The sequence below is a fragment of the Lagenorhynchus albirostris genome, chromosome 7 (assembly GCF_949774975.1).
Source record: "Lagenorhynchus albirostris chromosome 7, mLagAlb1.1, whole genome shotgun sequence".
In the NCBI taxonomy this organism is placed as follows: Eukaryota; Metazoa; Chordata; class Mammalia; order Artiodactyla; family Delphinidae; genus Lagenorhynchus; species Lagenorhynchus albirostris.
This window is the reverse complement of record NC_083101.1, coordinates 31,177,264-31,196,228: the sequence shown is the minus strand read 5'-3', so window position 1 is coordinate 31,196,228 and position 18,965 is coordinate 31,177,264. Positions and strand designations below refer to the sequence as shown.

At 43.8% G+C, this 18,965-nt stretch overlaps 1 protein-coding gene across 2 annotated transcripts in view; it reads left to right on the top strand.

Annotated features, from left to right (window-relative positions):
- Positions 1–11,042: 11,042 nt before the first annotated feature.
- Positions 11,043–18,965, top strand: part of PLPPR1 (phospholipid phosphatase related 1) — a 269,965-nt gene continuing 262,042 nt past the window's right edge. For both annotated transcript variants that reach the window (XM_060153375.1, XM_060153373.1), the window contains exon 1: positions 11,043–11,397. The gene's annotated coding sequence lies outside the window, so the exon portion shown is untranslated. The remainder of the gene's footprint in view (positions 11,398–18,965) is intronic.

The following is an 18,965-nucleotide window of genomic DNA, read 5'->3' as shown; positions in this document are numbered from 1 at the left end:
TCCCTAGATTTGCTAATGTTATCTTAGGCCATACTAACTTAGAGAAAATGGTCTCACTGAAAAAAACCAACAGTGTTCCTTCGACTTCTTCAGTTTGTAATGGTGCCTCAAATGCGGTCACAAGTATAAATGAAAAGACCTTCTTCTCTACCACACAGAGACAACCATTTTCCTGTTTAATTCCGGCTGCTGGCCAGGGAAAATCATTAACACTGGAAGAGGGAGACTCGACATCACAACTGCTGCTGCTGACCACCATCATTGGCACAGATGCTGATCTCTGTGACAAAACTGGTACATTGAGCCGACATTGCAGGTGCCACGGAAGTCCACTGCCCTCAATGCTGCTGACACTCATTAATGTAGGCATGAGGTGGCACAGCAGCCACTTGCCATGTGGGGGGAACTGGGACCACTGATGTGCCAAAGCAGGGCTACGTTTCCTGGTGCTCTGTGCACAGCCATGATATGCTGCTGTCTGGGGAGTGGGCACAGAGCTAAAAGTGATTTAGTTCAGTGAAGGTGGTGACGGGATGCTCCAGAGGCAAGAGTTCTTTTCTATTAGACCTAGTAACAAGCGGAGGAAAACAGTGGCAAGAGTCCTCCTGCTGCTTCTACGTCCAGACCAGCACAATCCACATTTACTCTGACTCAGGCACTCCTATGCATGAGCAGAAGAAGACAGTAACATTTTTTTCCTGAGATGAGATACCCCTTAAGAATCAGGCATTTGCTGTCACATTTGATGACCTAATTCTAATAGGGAAGCACAGGTATTCATATGCCATTTATTCGCCCAACAAACATAAGCTAAGCATCTAATATATACCAGGTAAAAAACATAACTCCTGTCTTCAGTTTGCTCACAGGTTATAAAGGGAGTCACAAATATGAATGTGTAATTACAATATAGTTTGAGAAGTGCTGGGCTAGAGGTAAAGTCAGGGTGCTCTGAGAACCCACAGGAGGAGCATTACTTCCTCCCTCCTACCCTGGGGGATTCGGAGGAGTTTTCTGGATGAGACAGTGTCTGAGCTGACACTTGAAGGACAAATTAGAGTTAGGCAGACACAACCATGACGGGGAAAGTCAGAACAGTATGTAAGAGGTACTGGGGGGGGGGAGACACCTGACACACTTGGAAGGGTGGGGTGCTGAGAAGATTTGGGGGTGTTGTGAGTAATAAGATTTGGGGCTGATATGTATGAAGTCTTTGTCAAGATCATGAAGGACCTTGAACGTCAGGCCAGGGAAAGCCACTGAGGAGTTAAACCAGTGAGTGACATGGTCAGATTGCCTTTTAGATCACTTCTGGATGCAGATTAAAAGGTGAACCTGGGGCAAGGGACAAACAAGAACATTCCTCTTTCTCTGGGAAGTTGATGCTTGTCAACTGAACAACTTTGGGAGCTGTGGGGAAGGAGGGAACTCCCACCAAGCCAGTCAGATCGGCCTGGCAGTCAGAGGGGTGATATCTGTTCCACCTTCTTTCCCTGACTACCCCTGCAGTGCAGGAGCCTCTGGGATAGCAGGCAGCTTCATCCTGCCTTAGTGCCAAGGGACACCTGTCCGACCCCACAAAGCTGTGATTGGCACATGTAACCATCAGACCTGGGAGGAGCGAGGAGTCTCCAACACGACTGTCATCTTCTGGAAGCTAGAGAAGCTGACAGTAAGGAGAGCTCAGAGCAGCCTTAGCTCGATATTGATAGCAGCGGTGGTTGTAGAGTAGGGCTGGGCCTGAGGCCAAATGAGTTGGCAGAGTCTGCCTGGCCTCTGCCTTACCCCACTCAGCTCCATCTGTCTAACAGTGGATGTCAGCCTCGAAGAGTGCCAGCCTTGGAATCTGGTGACTCAGAAAAGGGGAAGAGGACACACAAGATATACGTTCCTGGGTGGAAGGCTACCTAAAATGTTCAGAGCTAAAAGTCAGTCACAGTGTGGCCAGATATCCTTTAAACACTGTTCCCATCTTTTGCTTGCTTTCCCTCTTGTTTGTCATTATTACTTAAAGAGATGCCATAATTCTTGTATCCATAAAGACATTTTCAGTGGGGCCAGGGAATGAAAATCTAATTTAAAATGCCTTAAACAAAAATGAATTATTGATTAAGTAACTGAAAAGTCCAGTGATACTTTAAGGCATGGCTAGGTTTAAGGATTCAAAAATGTGTAAAGGTCTCTCTCCTGGCATTCCTAGGCTTAAAAGTTTTTAAATGCTTAGAATCCCTAGTAAAAGGAGACATTTTCTTTCTTTCCTTTTTTAAGTCTTTATTGAATTTGTTACAATATTGTTTCTATTTTATGCTTTGCTTTTTGGCCGTGAGGCATGTGGGATCTTAGCTCTACAACCAGGGATCGAACCCATACCCCCTGCATTGGAAGACAGAGTCTTAACCACTGGACCACCAGGGAAGTCCCGAGACATTTTCTTTCCTGTCAGCAAAAGTCCTGGATTTTAACCTAATTCTCCTGGTATGGACACCACAAGGCTAGGGCAATGGGAGATTCTGATTTAACTAGGTCGGGATTCTATGCCCATGCTTGGAAGTGGGAGAGGTTTTTCAACCCCAAACTCCACATGGATTAGTAATTGAAGAATGGTGGTTTCTTGGAAGAAATATGGATAGCATTGCTGGTCAAAGGGGGCATACTGCAAGGCAAAATAACAGGTAGCCAACCTCATTGAATCTTTGGTTTACCAAGCAATGTAGACTAAAGGTGACTAATTCTGATGACGATTATCTGCAGATGCTATCGATGGTGATGTTAATTATCATTGGCATTTTGTGAAGATATTTGTATAGTGTGGTATATAGTTCAGTAATCTTCCCGAGTTTTCCTAGTCAGAAGAGTGGTTTAGGTACTTTGTTGGGTTAATGTATTGTTTACCAATTATAAGGGCTATAGGATGATCCAAGGACTAGGAGACATATTCTTAAAAAGTTTCATCAAGTGACTTTATGTCATAACTCATGTCTACATCAAACTTAGATGGTTAAAATAAAATTTTCATGTGATTGTACTGTATTATTCCAGTAACACCTTAAGATTGTTTTGAACTAAGTCTTCAAGGCATTTCCTTTATTCCTTTCATGGAATTGTTATTTAACAAATACATTTGTAATTTAAAAGTAACATAAATACACAGTCAGAATATTAGGTATAATTTCCTCAGAGTACTATCTGGAATTCTTGACATAAAATTCTCTGATTACACTGGCACCAAATATTTAATTCATATTGGTTAAATAAAAGTAAGAGTGAATAAATGACTCTTACCTGGTATGTTACCCAGGTATACATCCAGGATGACATACCCAGGTATATACCCAAAAATGGAATTGCTGGACCATATGGTAATTGATATTTTTAATTTTATGAGGACTTGTCATACTATTTTCCATAGTGACTGCACCATTTTATATTCCCACCAATAGTGCACAAGAGTTCCAATTTCTCCACATCCTTACCAACAGTTGTTATTTTCTGTTTTTTTTTTCTTTTTGATCTAGCCATTTTCGTGGGTGTGATGTGTTATTGTGTTTTGTTTTGTTTTGTTTTTTTCTTTTCCATGAAAATCACATTTTATTATCTGTTACTTCTTATTTTTATCATTGTGGTTTGGATTTGCATTGCCCAAATAATTAGTAATGTTGAGCATCTTTTCATGTGCATATTGGCATATGAAATATTGGCACATGGGATGTTATATATCTTTCTTGGAGAAATGTCTATTCAAGTCCTTTGCCCATTTTTGAATTGGGTTGTTTTGTTGTTGTTGTTGAACTGTAGGAGTTCTTTATATGTCCTGAATATTAACCTCTTATCAGATATATGATTTGTAAATATTTTCTCCCATTTCATGGATTGCCCTTTGATTCTGTTGATAGTGTCCTTCGATGTACAGATTTTGTTTGCTGTAGTGCAGTTTATCTACTTTTTCTTTCGTTGCTTGTGCTTTTGGTGTCATATCCAAGAAATCATTGCTAAATCCAGTGTCTTGAAACTTTTCCTCTTTACTTTCTGCTAAGAGTTTTGTAATTTTAGATCTTATGTTTAAGTCTTTGATTCATTTTGAATTTATTTTATACATGGTATAAGGTAAGGGTCCAACCTTTGCATATGGCTATCCAGCTTTCCCAACACTATTTGTTGAAAAGACTCCCCTTCCCCATTGAGTAAATAGTCTTGGTATCCTTGTTGAAAATCATTTGACCATACATGTGAGGATTTCTGGGCTCACTATTCTGTTCCATTAGCAATTGTCTGTCTTTATGCCAGTACCACGCTGTTTTGATTATGATAGCTTGTAGTAGGTTTTGAAATCAGTAAGTATGGGACCTACAACTTTCTTCTTTTTCAAGGTTATTTTGGCTATTTCATGTCCCTTGAGACTCCATATGAATTTTAGGATGGATTTTTCTATATCTACAAAAAGACCACTGGGATTTTGATAGTGTTATGGCCTATATTGTGTCACCTAAAAATTCACATATTGAAATCCTGACCCCCAGTACCTCAGAATGTGACTGTATTTGGAGACTGGAGCTTAAAGGAGAAATTAAGTTAAAATGAGGTCATTAGGGTGGGCCCTAATCCAATACGACTGTTGTCCTTATAAGAAGAGGAAATTTGGACACAGACATGTACAGAGGGAAGACAATGTGAAGCCAAGGAGAAGATGGCCATCTACGAGCCAAGGATAACGGTATCTGAAGAAATAAACCCTGCCAACACCTTGATTTCCAAAACTGTGAGAAAAGAAATTTCTGTTGTTTTAACCACCCAGTCTGTGGCCCAATCAAACAGATAAGGGATTGCACTGAACCTGTAGATTGCTTTGGGGGGCGTGAAATTTTTAGATAGGCTGAATTTCATAAGTTTGGGCTGACTGTGTAAAAATGCTCAGCCAGTGGCCAAATTTGTATAAGTTCAACTCGGTAGAGGCATTGCTCCTATACGGGGACCTGCATAAGAAGGTATTCTGTTTTATTGGGGTTGAGTTTATTGATCTTGGAGAGGCAGTTTTCTTAAGGTGCTAGTCATAATTAGAATATATTTACCTGCCCTATTTTCACAGGCAGGAATATTGTGCTCACACTATTATTTTTTTCCCCATTTTTCTTTAAAATATTCCTCTCATTAAGTTTCTAGGGCTGCACGAGTCAGTTTTAGGCTAAAAATAGTATCGTTGCTGTTGCTGCCACTGTTCCATGTGGAAAACATAGCCAACTGCTTTACAGAAAAGGAAAAAATAATTTTCTAGTGTATTCTTAAGATAGCGTAAAAGCCACACTGACAAGGAGCCCCTAAATTGCCAGCGGACTAAGGTTTCCTGCACCAATTTCATGGCTTTTATTATTTTCCTACCAGCAGAACAGAAAGTAGGATTCTTCAGGTTCCTTCTACCCAACACATTGCTTGTGAAGGGCAGAAAATGAAGAATTAGCCTCAAGGTTGGCAAACTATAGATTGTGGGCCAAATCAGCACACCACCTGTTTTGTAGAAAAAAGAAAAAAATTGGAATGCAGCCATTCTCATTCTCAGCACTGTCTATGGCTGCAGAGTTGAGTAGTGGCGACAGAGATATGGTCTGCAAAGCCTAAAATATATACTATCTGGTTCTTTACAGAATAAGTTTGTTGGCCCCTGAACTAGACTATGAATAAGTGATGACTGAGTAATTTATTCAGACCTGTCATTTTAAAGATGAGAAAAATGAAGACGCTAATATTATTGAAAGCAAAGGATTCCATGTTGGCAGCTTAGGACAGACTGAAGAAGAGAAACTGATGGACTCTGGCAGACTCACCTCTCCTGGATTGGGCCAGGGTCAGCAGACAGGAATTGCCAACAGTGGAATGTCTACAACATGTGAAGTACAAGGGAGGTAGAGTCATGATTCTAACAACTTCTGATGTGGGGGAGATAACAAGGATGGCACCAGGGGTAGAACCAGAGAGTAGGGGGATCAGTGATAAGTACCTGAGTCCCACCTGTGAGGACATGGAGACCTAGGTAGAATTTCCGGCAACAAAGGTACATAGATCCTGGGGGCTGAGCCATATGAGGTAGTAACTCAGAAGACAAATCATGGTATATAGGGGAATCCAGAAATCAGAGCTGATGAAGTAGTAACAAGCATTAGGTTCAATGTGGGTGAGATGAGTCCATAAATAAGAAAGGAAGTTCTTGAAATCTGTATCACTCAGGGTCCCAGCGAGAAACATAGGGCACCCTCAAATAAAGATAATCTGAGGAGAGTAGCAGGACTAGTCTGTGTGATGGATAGAATGCGGCAGAAGTGATGGTGTGTTGCTTCTGAGGCAGGGTTGTCAGGGACTGCGGCTTATGTCTTGGGATCTTTCTCTCTCCCTGAGCACATTCTCAAGAAACTCTTACTGGGTTCATGAATACAAGAGAAAGGATCACTCTGATACCAATCACCTGGTGCCCCCATTCTTCTACACCTGGCTCAGGGAGTTGTGAGCAGAGCTGAGACCTTTTCCAATTTAGTCTCCCCCCTCCCCAGCCACTCCCTGCCCCTAGATTCCCATCCGTGAAGACAGAACCGACTTCTTATTGGTTCCGTTCACTCAAGACAATAATGACAGGAGTGCTGGGGGTGAGATCCTGGGGGTGGTCCTTTTCACATTTTGAATGATTTCTTTTGAAGAGAAAGAGTTCTAAGCACTATTGCCTCAACTATTTCATCCTACTTAGGGCGAAAGTTAAATAAATTAGAACATTATTCTGACTGGATTAAGTTGGCCAGAACGAAGCTATCCTTTGAATAATAATGCACTTTGAGCCAAAATGCATTCTCTTTCTGAACCAGAAAAACTAGGATGGGCTTGATGTATATGTTTCCAAGGGGATAAAAACTATCTCCAGAAAGCTGTTTTGCCTTTCTCATCCAACTTCCAGTTTTAGATAATCACATACACAAAACCTTAAAAAACTGTGTCTTTTGACTTCATCATCTATGAAGAGTACCAAGTGTCACAGAACTTGGAAGTCTTTTTGCAAAGTCAACATTTTAGGCACAGAAATTTATTTTGGGCTGTGTATTTATTCATTCACTCCTTAAACATTTACTGAAGGTATACCACTTGCTTCCTTTCTTGAGGCATCAGGGGCATAAAAAAGAGTAAACCCCTGCCCTTGAATGGCTCAAACCAACTTGGTGGTGGCAAGTCAGACATAAAAAAGGACTTGATGTGTTAAGAATGACGATAAGAGTACTTGGAAAGGGTTATGGGGATAGTTTTATGACAGTTTTTGATATTCCTGGACACATTTTGATTCTTATAATAATCACTAGTTTAGCCCTTACAGTTGTGGCTTAACATTTTTAGTGAACCATATATGGAATTTTTACAAGAAGAAAAATTATAAATCTGTTTGTCTCAGGGTGGTATTTGAAAATGACCAAAATTATAGTTAGAATGCAATTCAAACACTGTGTCTTGTAATTATGAGACAATATTCAGAGCACAACTTATGCACATACTGCATCGCCATAGAGTTATTATATTATTTCAGCAATACCTACCCTAATGGAATTACTTTCATATGATGTTCTAAGAACTGAGATATCACTATAGCATTCATAGTTTGGGAGAGTTTTAGGTTCAAACATTATATCTATTACTGGGTTTTATTAATTTTGAATTTTTTGTATTGATACTATATTCTGAACAGCTAGTTCTCTTAAAAATTTAATAGCTAGCTCTCTAAAAAATTTCATACATAGCCAGGCCACAATACTAGGTTATTTTGCTGATATAGGAGGTGAGGCCATTAGACGTGTTTGTTTGTTGGTAGAGAGAGGTGCAAAGTTTAGGAATTGTCCACTAGGTAGGGGGATGAATGCTAAGTCTGAAATCTGAACTTAAGGAGCATTGAAAATACCTGCAGCCTTTGATATTCTTACCATTAATTTCTTTCAAAACCATCTGAGCCACAACTACTGAGCCCATGTGCCACAACTATTGAAGCCTGCATGCCTAGAGCCCATGCTCTGCAACAAGAGAAGCCACCACAATGAGAAGCCCGCGCACCGCAACGAAGAGTAGCCCCCACTCACCACAACTAGAGAAAGCCCACACGCATCAACGAAGACCCAATGCAGCCAAAAATAAATAAATAAAATTTAAAAACAAAACAAAACCATCTGCAGATGTGTGCATATTAACTGGCTCCGGGCATTCTATTACCTAGGAGGAGTAACACATTAGATGGCTAAAATTAGAAGGAAAGCAAAAAAAAAAAAAAAAGAGTGAAAACACACAGCCTGGTGAGCCAATGTCCCTGGGGCTTTATAGCAAGAGATGCTGAGTGCCAGGCAGGAGGGGTCCTTAATCCCTGTGAGGTGTGAGTGGCAAAAAGTGCTGGGGGGGCGTGTGTTACTGCAAACACTTGCCGTCTCCCACTTGCCTCTGGTCCTGAGTGTGGAGGGTGAAAGTTGGGGTTATTCACCATTCACACTGCCACACAGCTTTATAGCATGCTTTTCATTTCATGGATTTGAATACATCAGTGATCAGGGTGATATGTGAGGGGCCATGGAGGAAGCCACAAGGAAAATTGGAAGGCATCTGGGTTTCATCTGTTTTATTTGTTTAAGCTTAGGAAAAAGGGGAAAAGATCGTAATAATGAAAATGTTAACAACCAAATTAATAAAAGTTACAGAGAGTTGCTATGCAATAGGCACTGTGATAAGTGTTTTATGTACATCATCTTATTTAGTGTCCCCGGTGCTTCCCCCACTCTCCACAAGCAGTAAAAATCGCTTCCTGAAGTGCAGTTCACCCTCTTATAGCGGCACCATAAAGGGATTCCACCTAATTTGCAATTCCAAATTTATAAAGTCTCCTTGACCTTGTTGGTGATGATAGTGTCCCTGGGCATCGAGGGGAGTGGCGTGCCTTTCCTCCTTACCCAAGGCCGGGCTCAGACAGAGGAGAGAGTGCTTCTTGGCCAGGTAGCCCTGGACAGTTACCGTTGTTGGAGGAAGAGCCTCAGTACTGTCTTATTGACAGAGCCACAGAGTTGAGACCTGCACTCACCCCCACCCCACCTCTCTGTTCCAGGTCCACCACTTCTTGGATTCAGAACCCTCGCTCATCTCGGGCTTACACAATGCCAGGGCAGGGAGAATGGCTTTCTGCCTCAAGGCCCTGCCTACACCAACACCCTGAAATTCCAGTGAATGCTATTCACTGTTCTGAAGGGAAAGTGGTAACAAGCAGATCTGTCTTGGATGCCTTCCAAGAAGCTTGGTGCCCAAGGGAAGGCCTGAGATAAAAACAGGCATGGAAGTAGGAGCCCCAAGAACTGTGAGTGCTTCACTCTAGGGACTCTGCTGTTTTTCAGAAGAACCTGATCTCCCCTACCTGGTAGACACTCAGACTCACTGTTCTCAAGCAAAGAGATGCTGCAATTCTACTCCTTTCAAGGAGCTGTGGAGAGAAGGAACCAACCACTAACACTCAGGGCACTTGCACTTTTTAAACCTTCCCCTTTCTCATCCTTATTTTCCTTCCTTTTTCTATGTCTTTTCTGCTAAACTTTGCTTTTGTTGGTGGTATTTAGACACACTGTTTTCTCTCCTCTGGGTGTGCTCTAGGGTTTTATCTAATTGTCCTGCTGTTCTAGTGTCACTTGGCATTATTATTGGGAAGATGAATGGGATAGGAGTCAGAGTTCAGCAGTAAGGCATCTGCTCGTCTGCAGTACATAGTGGAAATGCTCAGAGGTGAACTTTAATGAAAGCTTGGAAAAGATTTGCACAGAGTAGGCTGTCTTATATCCCACCAATGCTGGGGTGACCAAAAGGTAGTCCTTTTCTGGAGAGACCAAAACTGAACAAACAGGAGGTAATAATATCTTTACAGGGAGTTCCCTGCTTGGGATGGCTTTTCTTCTGTAGGAGAGAAAATGGGGTGGGGGGGGATACAGGGTGGTCAAACACGGAGGAGGTTGAAAACGGAAGCTCTTGAATGTGTCCTAACCACTGGCTTGTTTTTTGCTCATAGTACAATCTCACCAAACAGAGTTTCCACTTCACTCGCAAAGCCTCTCACCCAGCAAAGCCTCTCAGGCAGCATCTCCCCTGGCCTCAGGTTACTGCGCCATCGCCACAGCGGGCTCAGGTTCTCTTACTGGACTTTCTTCGCGTTGACAGTTCTTCCACTTTACCAAGTAGCCAGAATCCCCACTTGCGAACGATTGCTTTGGCGCTTTGGCATTCGAGGCAAGGGGGACAATGGCTCTATTGTTCTTTTGGCCTTCTTGAATAGAGCAAATGTCTCTTCCATCTAACCCTGTCACCAAAGGAGACTGAGTCTGGAGCCCTCCAAGACTCACCTTCCTTCCACTTCCGCTTTGTTCTTGGAAGAGGGTTTCGTGGGCCCCTCCCCACCCTCGCCCCAGCAAACCTGTTTTGGGACCCGAGGAGAGAGTTGCCTCTTTCTGCTCTTCACAGAGTGGAAGTTGGGAGAGGGAAAAAAGAAGCGCGGATCAGGAAACTGGTTTTAGTTCAGATTCGACCTGCTGCCTGTGGTTCCTCCTGGACTACTAGGGACACGCACCCGGGTGCCCCGCAGCGCAGAGGCCACAGAGCGGTCCACGGGAGCCCCGGCCAAGCACTAAAAATTCACGGAGAAGGAGAGCCAGGCGTTGCGAGGGCTCGGAGCTGAAACTGTCTCCAAGGATGGGTCGGGATCCCGCCACCGGCTTCCGGCACCGCGGGCGCCAGGGAGTCCCCACGCAGGGCGCACCTTTGCGGTTGGGTTTCCCAGCTGCCTTCCGGGAACCCCGCCGAGCCTCCTGCGGCTCCGGGGGGCAGAGCCTAGCTCGCCTCCAACCGAAGCTCTCCTCACTCTGCCTGCGCTCGGGAGTGAGCGCTCAGGGTCCCCCTCTGAGCATGCGCAGCCCGGCGCCCTCCCCCTCCTCTCTCGCGCCCCCCTCCGCCCCCCTCGCCCGCCAGCCCTTTGCTCCTTCCTTTCATTAAACAAACAGGAGATCCTGAAACCTGGACCCTGTGCTAGCTGCAGCTTAAGGAGGAGGCGGAGGAGGAGGCAGAGAGCGGGATGGGCGCTGAGGGGGATCCGTGATCCCGCGCTCCCCGCCCCACGCGCGCGCACACACACACACACACACTCTCTCTCTCTCTCTCTCACACACACACACACACACACACACACACACTCGCACAAACACACGCGTACACGCCCGCGCCGCGCGCTCGCCCGCCGGTTGGATCTCCCACGCAGGCGGAATGCAGCAGAGCCCGGGGAGCGGGTCTCCGACCGCTGCTTGAATGCACCTCGCTGCCGGGAGCCGGACGGCCCAGTAGGGCGCACGGGAGGAGGGTCCGCCGAGAGAGGTGAGTGGGGCGCCCGCAACCGCGGGCAGCTCCGGGACGCCGGGGCGGCCGGGTCAGGTTCCCCGCTGGAAGCTGCGGCGCAGGTGGCTCAAACCCAGCTTGCGGGCATTAAGGTGCAGATGAAGGCGGCGCAGGGGCGGTGCAGGGGAAGAGGGCGATCCCAGTAAGGGTCGTCTCCTGCGAGGTGTCAGATTGACCCAGCGGAAAGCTACACCCTCCCTGCTCGTAAACTTTCCTCCCCTGTCATTTGGGAAACGTGGAGACAAAGGGGGCGTGGAAGCTCCCTCCGTCCCGTTCCACTCCTGGCTGCGTTACAGGCTGCGCCGGGAGCCGGCGTGCGGGCGGGGGCGCCCTGCAGGTGGCTGGGGCCAAGTCCTCCCGCCCGGGCGGGGGTAGGGATTTCTCAGCCCTGGCTGTAAGCGTGGCCTTTGATTTTCCCTCAGGCGTGGGCACCTGTCATCCTTTCCTCCTCCCCCACCCCGCAGCCTGGGCGCCTCGTAGTTTGGGGGGGGCGGGTGTCGCCTGGAGAATTGGAGGGGCAGCCTCTGGCTTTCTCATTCAGCACCAGTGCCACGGGAGCCGCGGGGAGTCTCGGGCCAGTGCGGGGATGAGTGATGAGTTACTAAAAGGCTTTGCCATAATCACCTTCTGGAAACGCTGGGCGCCGGGTTCTCTCCTCCCTCGGGAAGGTGCTGTCTTCACGCACACCTAGGTGGCAGCCTTGGGAGCTGGGCTGGGCTGCTGTGGCGTGGCTGGGGCTTTATTTTTGCCCCGGGGTTTTATGACACAAACATGTGGAATATGTGGAGGATTCTGGGTTATTTTTCTTTGTGGGGATACCGTATTCCCTTTTAACCTCTTTCGTGGGAGAGATTCTCTGCAGCCTGGTATCTAGCTGGTGGACAGGCACCGTTCTGAATCTCTCTTCGGTCCCAGGGAAGAGGTCCCGAGAAAAGGATTCCCTAAAATGCCAGTTGCATTGGGGTGGGGTCTCAGAGTGCGGAGCGCCTGCTGGCACCTGGGAATCGCCTCAAATCTAATGGTCCTTTGAAACAGCAGAGCCTGGTCAGTGTGTGAGGAGTCCAGGACTGGGACAAAGGGGATTGGAAGAGGGCCAGATGATGGCTGTTTAGGAGAGGAGCCACTAGAGGCCAATTGAGGCGAGAAGAGGTCGAGCGGGAAGCAAGGTACCCTTGCAACCTTCACTGAATTCCTCTACCCCTTCTCTTACTTCTCCTGTGTTTGGTGGTTTTTATTCATCGGGTGGGACTCTAATTTGGAGATTTCTGGAACGTCACATCTGGAGAATAGAAGACTTGACTATTCCTGAGCTAACCTTGAGCAAATTAGTTCTGTAAGTCTAGGAAATACCATGTTCAATTCTGTTTGGGCGTTTTATTCACACCTGGAAGGTGGGGTAGGCAGACAGGTATATTTGGGGGGTGGGTGGGTTCTGTACCTTAGGAGGCTTGAATTTGTAAGAGACGTGTGTGTGGGGAGCCTGGAAGCCAAGTTGATGCTGACAGAAGGAAACACTAGAAGCTCAGATCCAGTACTTGCGACTATGGGTTGCCAGAGAGTATTCTCTTCACTTTAAGATGACTTGCAGAGTCCATCTCACTGCTGCTCTGGGGACCTTTTTTAATTTTAAACATTTTGTAACTTCTTTTAAGTGGGAGAAAGCATGATATACATGAGGTTAATTAAGAAAGTTCACTTATGAGAGAGACCTTGACTCGTAAGTCAACATTGCCAAAGGTGAAGAAGTTATTGAGGAAAGAAAAAAAAAAGAGGGGAATTGGAAAGGGTTGCATATTATTAAAACAGCTTCACTTTTATAAATTTTAAAAAGCATTCAGTAAGATGGAAATCTGAAGTTTTTTTTTTCTTTTTTCAAACAACTGGTGAAGTAAAGACCTTTCCAGAAATATTTTCAAGTTGAAATTGGCCTAGTGGGGGTTTAAATATAATTGTCAGCATATGTCCCTTTTTATTGCATGGTGAATATTCACATCATTTTCAATGCAAATCTTGGCAAGAAAAGATTAAGATTTTTTTTTTTTTGCTTTTTACTAGAGCTCTATTTTCTTTCTTTATGATGTATTTCCTCTTCCTACATCTGCAAGTTCAATTCATTTTGATTATATTCAGAGTCTATTTTCAAGTTTTTATTGACCACCTATCCCATATTTAGCATTGAAGTTCATATAATAATGTATAACATCGTTCTGGCCCCTAAAGTGATTATAATCTAGATGTCAATACAGAATTAACACATATGAAATAACTAGAGAGTAAGATAGGTTTGTACTGTCCTGTGAGCTCTTAACATGCATGGCATATACTCCATTCTCCCTCCTGGCCTTTTCTCAACATTCAGAAAACACACATCAGCACTTACTATGTGCTGGAGTCTGGAGAAAGAAAAACACGAGGAAGTAAAAAATAGTCCGCACTTTCAAGGATGAGGAAACAGGTATTTAGCTAACTATGATGCAATCTGATTAACTGTTATAATTGTAGGGTAAATCAAGTGCAAATAGTAGACATGCAAGTGATTTTTTTTCTTCCCCTATGGGATTTGACCAGACGGTCTTTGAGATATTTTTGAAAAATGAATAGTTTTTACCAGGTAGGGAAGGATAGAAAGGACATTCCAACAGAGACAACGTGAGTGTGCCTAATGAGTTAGGGTAACTATGAGCCGTCCCATGTGGCTAGAGCACAGGGTACTAGAGTGTGGATACAGAAATGAACAGGAGCTAGGTGACACTAATTAACAACAAATGCTGTGGAGTGTTTGGATAGGGATATGCCCAAGATGCTATGGAAACACAAAGGGAGGGCATCCACCTAAAGGAGATTAAGAAGATCAAGAAGGTTTCTTAGGGTGGTTGAGGTGACCTAAGTCTTGAAAGACAAGAAGAGAAGGGCTTTCCAGGCAGAAAAAAAGCTATCTGAGAACTGGAAGTTGTTCTGTGTGGCTGAAGTGAGAGATGTGAGTTCTTAGCTCTGTGGAGTAGCAAACCATCAGGCCAGAGAAATAAGCAGAGATCAACTGTGAATGGAAATATCCCAAGCAAAGGAGCTTCAGTTTTATCTGAAAGGCTGGGAAAGAGTTTGCAGGTTGGGAGAGTTTGAGACATAATCAGATTTGCATCAGAGATAGATAGCTGTGACCACAGTGTGGAGGATGGATTGGAGGCGGTGAGACTGGAGGCAAGGAGCTTATTGTGGAAATACAGGCGTGAAATGATGAGGATGGTGGCAGTGGGGGTGGAGAGGAGAAGATATGTCCGGGAAACAAGTGAGAAAGTCAACCTTGCTAATCTAAGAGGCCTCCTCTGTGTGTTCCCATACTACCCTCTGCTTTTCTAGAATTCACTTGTGTAGCTCTCTTTCCTGTGTTTGGAAGGAAAGACATTCACAGCTGCATCTCCAGCATTCATTACAGGCTTGGTACAGAATAGGGACTCAATAAATATTTGTGGAATGAATGATTAAATTAATGAACGAGGAAACCCAGTCATGAAGCAATGATTCCTGCATTAGAACAGTAGAAGCTAAATCATGGCTTCCATTTCTCCAAGGTGATCAGCATTTGGGAGATCAGTGACAAAATGACCCAGGAAAACTGCCTTTATGAAAAACTGTCCTGTGAAGTGCCAATAAGAAAGCAACCTTGTGACATCACATTTTTTATATCTAAACATTATATTATTGGCTCATCTTGGTAGCAACAGCATTTAGCACAGTTCCTGATTCATAGTAAGCTGGAAGTAAATGTGAATTCTCTTTTTCTCCCCCTTTACTTGTCAGAATGTCCTGATTTTATGTGCTTTGCTCAAACTTTTAAGATAATCTGGGGCCTGGGAGTTTGGAAGCCACAGTGTCTCATTTAAAGAGCTCGTAGCATCTTGGCATCCTGGGATAAGGGCCAGACCACCCGTGTTCCCATCTTCAAACACGCAGCCCTAGGAACTGGGTCCCTTACTGAGCCAAACCTGAGTGTATTGAGTTCCAATCTTTTTTTTTTTTTTTTGTCAGTGCAAAAAGTAAATTTTTTGTTGTTTCTTAATTTTTTTGGAAGTGGAAAATCTTAAATGTACAGCTTCAGCTTGTTGAGTTGCCATCTTAAAATCCCAATAAGAGATTTCAGAATGGATAAAACATGAGAATTTGTTTCAGGTTGACTCCAGGGGTGAAAGAGGGGTACCAAAGATAGCACTTTGGGTTTGAACTTTGGTAGCTGGATGAAGGGTGGCAGAGGAATGAGGAGAGAGGTTAGCTCAGAAAAGTGAAAGGCTCAATGCTGTTTTGTGGGGAACTGATTTTGGGGTAGCACTGGAACATCCTGGAAAGCACATAGTACAGATTCCAGCATGTACTGATTTCACAGTAAATACCAACTACTGTTTTGATTAAGGGAGAGGATGGGGAGCAGGGGACCATAGAGCCAAAGACTAAGTCTCAGCATTTAGCAAAATATAGGGGTTAAGGAGAGAAACAGGTACCGTAGAATACTCAGGCAATATGGGAAGGAACTGGAGTGAAAGTAAAGGCCTCAGAGAATCATGAGAAGGAGTGGTCAGACTTCACAGAAGCAATCCTACCTATGTGCCAGGCCTTGTGTGAGTGCCTACATGTGGAATCTCATTTAATCCCCACACCACCTGCAGTTCTCTTCTCCATTTGACAGCCAAGGCAGCCCAGACAGAGAGATTCCAATAGCTTGTCCAAAATTACCAGACCGGGAAGTGGCAGAACCAGGTCACCAAGCCCATTTTAATAATCCTACCAACTCCTTCTCCGCATCCAAGGTATAAATTACCAGGATGATTTTAAGTGCAGAGAGGTTGAAAAGATTGAAAGTAGGGAACTGGAAAAAAAAAAGGCAATGAAATGGAGTTTCCTGGTGACCATCGAGAAAGCAGTTTTAGTACAGCACATGCTCAGAAGCCGTATCTCAGGGAATTCAGTGGGGAACGGGAGGTACGAAGATCCAGGCAAGACGTACCTGTCAGTCATTTATGAAGTCGGGTGGGAGAAGGAGTTAGGATACCATAGGGGGAAGGAACAGCGAGCCTCAAATGCAGTTTTTATCAATGGGGAGCAGATGGGTAGAGCTGGTGTCTGAGGAGAAAACGTGTGGGAAATGAGAGCAGGAGAGAAGAGATGGAGGAGAAAGGATGCCTCTCTCCAAGAGCATGGAAAGATGGATTCATGCTCTTCTCCCCCAGAGCTAAATGACGGAGGTGCTTACCAAAGCACAGAGAGTTCAGATCTTTGAGAGTCCTGGAAACATAAGGAGCCTCTGAGTGCCGCGCGCTAAGGTGTCACTGGGACGTGTAGATGATGAACCTTGTTTATGTAGCACAGTGGCCAAGGGTGCAGACTCTGGGGCTAGATAGGTTCTATTTGAATTTTGGCTCTGCTGCTTATCAACTATGCAACTTTGGGCATACAGTTTACTTCTCTGTGCCTCAAATTACTCTTGCTCTTAAGACGGAGATAACCATCTTAACACATCACATAGAATTGTGGGGATTATATGAGTTAACATTTGTAAATCTTGGCACAGAGTAAGTGCTCAATAAATGGTAGGTATTATGTGTGACAACAGTCAGGTTAAAAATAAAATTTTGACTTTATTTTCAGGACTCTAGAGATTGTGTGCCTCAGTGTTTGTTTAAAAAATTATTTTGGTTGGTTAATAAATAGCTGGCTCTAATCCTGTTTTCCTAAGTGCAGGAATTAAATCAACCGACACAAACATGGCAGGGGCAGACCAACTCCACCGTCATAAGCCTAGGTGTGTCTGCCTATAACATTTGCCTAGTTGCCTCCTCCTTGTGCCTGTCTGGGAAGATGAAAGTTTGCTTGCCTTAGGCTGGTCCTCTCATTCTTCAGCCTCAGTTCATCACACAACAGGTGCTTAGCTGTTTAGCAAGTTGTTTTCAGGGAAGTGACTACATGTATTAATTACAGCACTGCTTTGGTACTGGGGGATGTAAACTCTAAATATCTCAAATGTGAGGTTTGCATCATTCTTTGGGAGTTAAAAGCCTTTCTCCTTCTTAGAAAAGTTTGTACTGTGTTCTAAAATAGAATCCCCAGTGGATATGGAAGCCCCATCATCTAGCTAGTTGGCAACAGGTCAGTGACTAGAGTTTAGGTTTGAACATAACCCAGTGCTTTTTGCATTACACTCTGCCAAATACTTTTATTATTGCTCTGTAATCAAAGACTGATTTTTGTTTGCTTGTTTCATCCATCCTATTTATGTTTCAGCCAGATTAAATTTATTACATTTCCCCAACTGAGATTTTTCTTTCTTACCTTTTGGTCTTTGGCCATGCTATTCTCTCTTTCTGGAATTTCCTCTATGCCTTCCCCTGCCTAACTCCTTTGGTCCTTTAGGTCAAAGTCACTTCCTAGGGAACGTAGTCCTGACCTTTGGGCAGTAAGTAGGGTTGGCTTCCCTTTCTATGTATTTCTATTGTCCTCAACTTTGTATTTTCAGCACCTTTCATAGTGCTTGTCACATAGCAATTGATTGGATTGATTGTAATTCATTTTTGGATTGAATGACTGACAGTGAATGAATCTTGTCCTCTCGAGTCATTGCTGATGCCCCAGTCATGCAGCTTCACGTTATAGAAAATCATAGAATTTTCAAGTTCAGAAGTTCACTGGAAATTTTTTAATCAGACTTTTAAGTGAAACAAGATGAGGAGACTGAGAACCAGAGAGGTTCAGTGACTCGCCTAAGCTAAGTAGTGTGAGAACCAAGACCAGAACCCCAGCTCCTGATTTCAGATGCAGCGTCTACCCAGGGCCTAGATCAGGGTGAGCTGAGGGAGGCAGAGTCATGTAATTGCAGGGTTGGTTTCCATCTTTATTTAAAATTTTGAGGTTTTATTCATCATGGATTTTTTGCATTAATTTAATTTTTTTAAATATTGCATTAAAATATTGTTTATCTTGATGACTGAGTTTTTGGTCACCCCTTTAAATTTTGTGCCCAATGTAAGTACCTTTCTGGCCTCACCTTAGTCCTGGCTCTGTTATTTCCACTTCCTAGCCTTCATCATTGGTGTAAGAATGCAGTTACACTGTGGAAGGCAAGGGCGCTAACTGAAAATATCAAAGGAAACAACATTTAACATGGTGGTATGAGCTGTTAAGAAACGTTTCATGACCTGGCTGATCTGCTAATTAGTAAATGTTACATTCACAACATAAAAGCAAGACCAAAAGGAAAAAATAAAAGTTGAAAGAAGCTCTTGAAAGAAGCTCTATCATCTATCTATCTATCTATCTATCTATCTATCTATCTATCTGTCTACCTCAGGACCAAGGGACAATGTAGAGATTGTCTTCATTTATAAGTTTATATATGTGGTTGTTTATATATGTTTATATTTTTGATTTTTTTGAAGACACAAAATGGAAAAAGGAGAAAATTATTCTACTCATCAACTTGGTGGGTCTTGGCTTATGGCACTGCTGTCCTATTTTGAAGATTTGAAGTCAAACGGTAAAAAAAATTGGCCATTTCTGCCCCA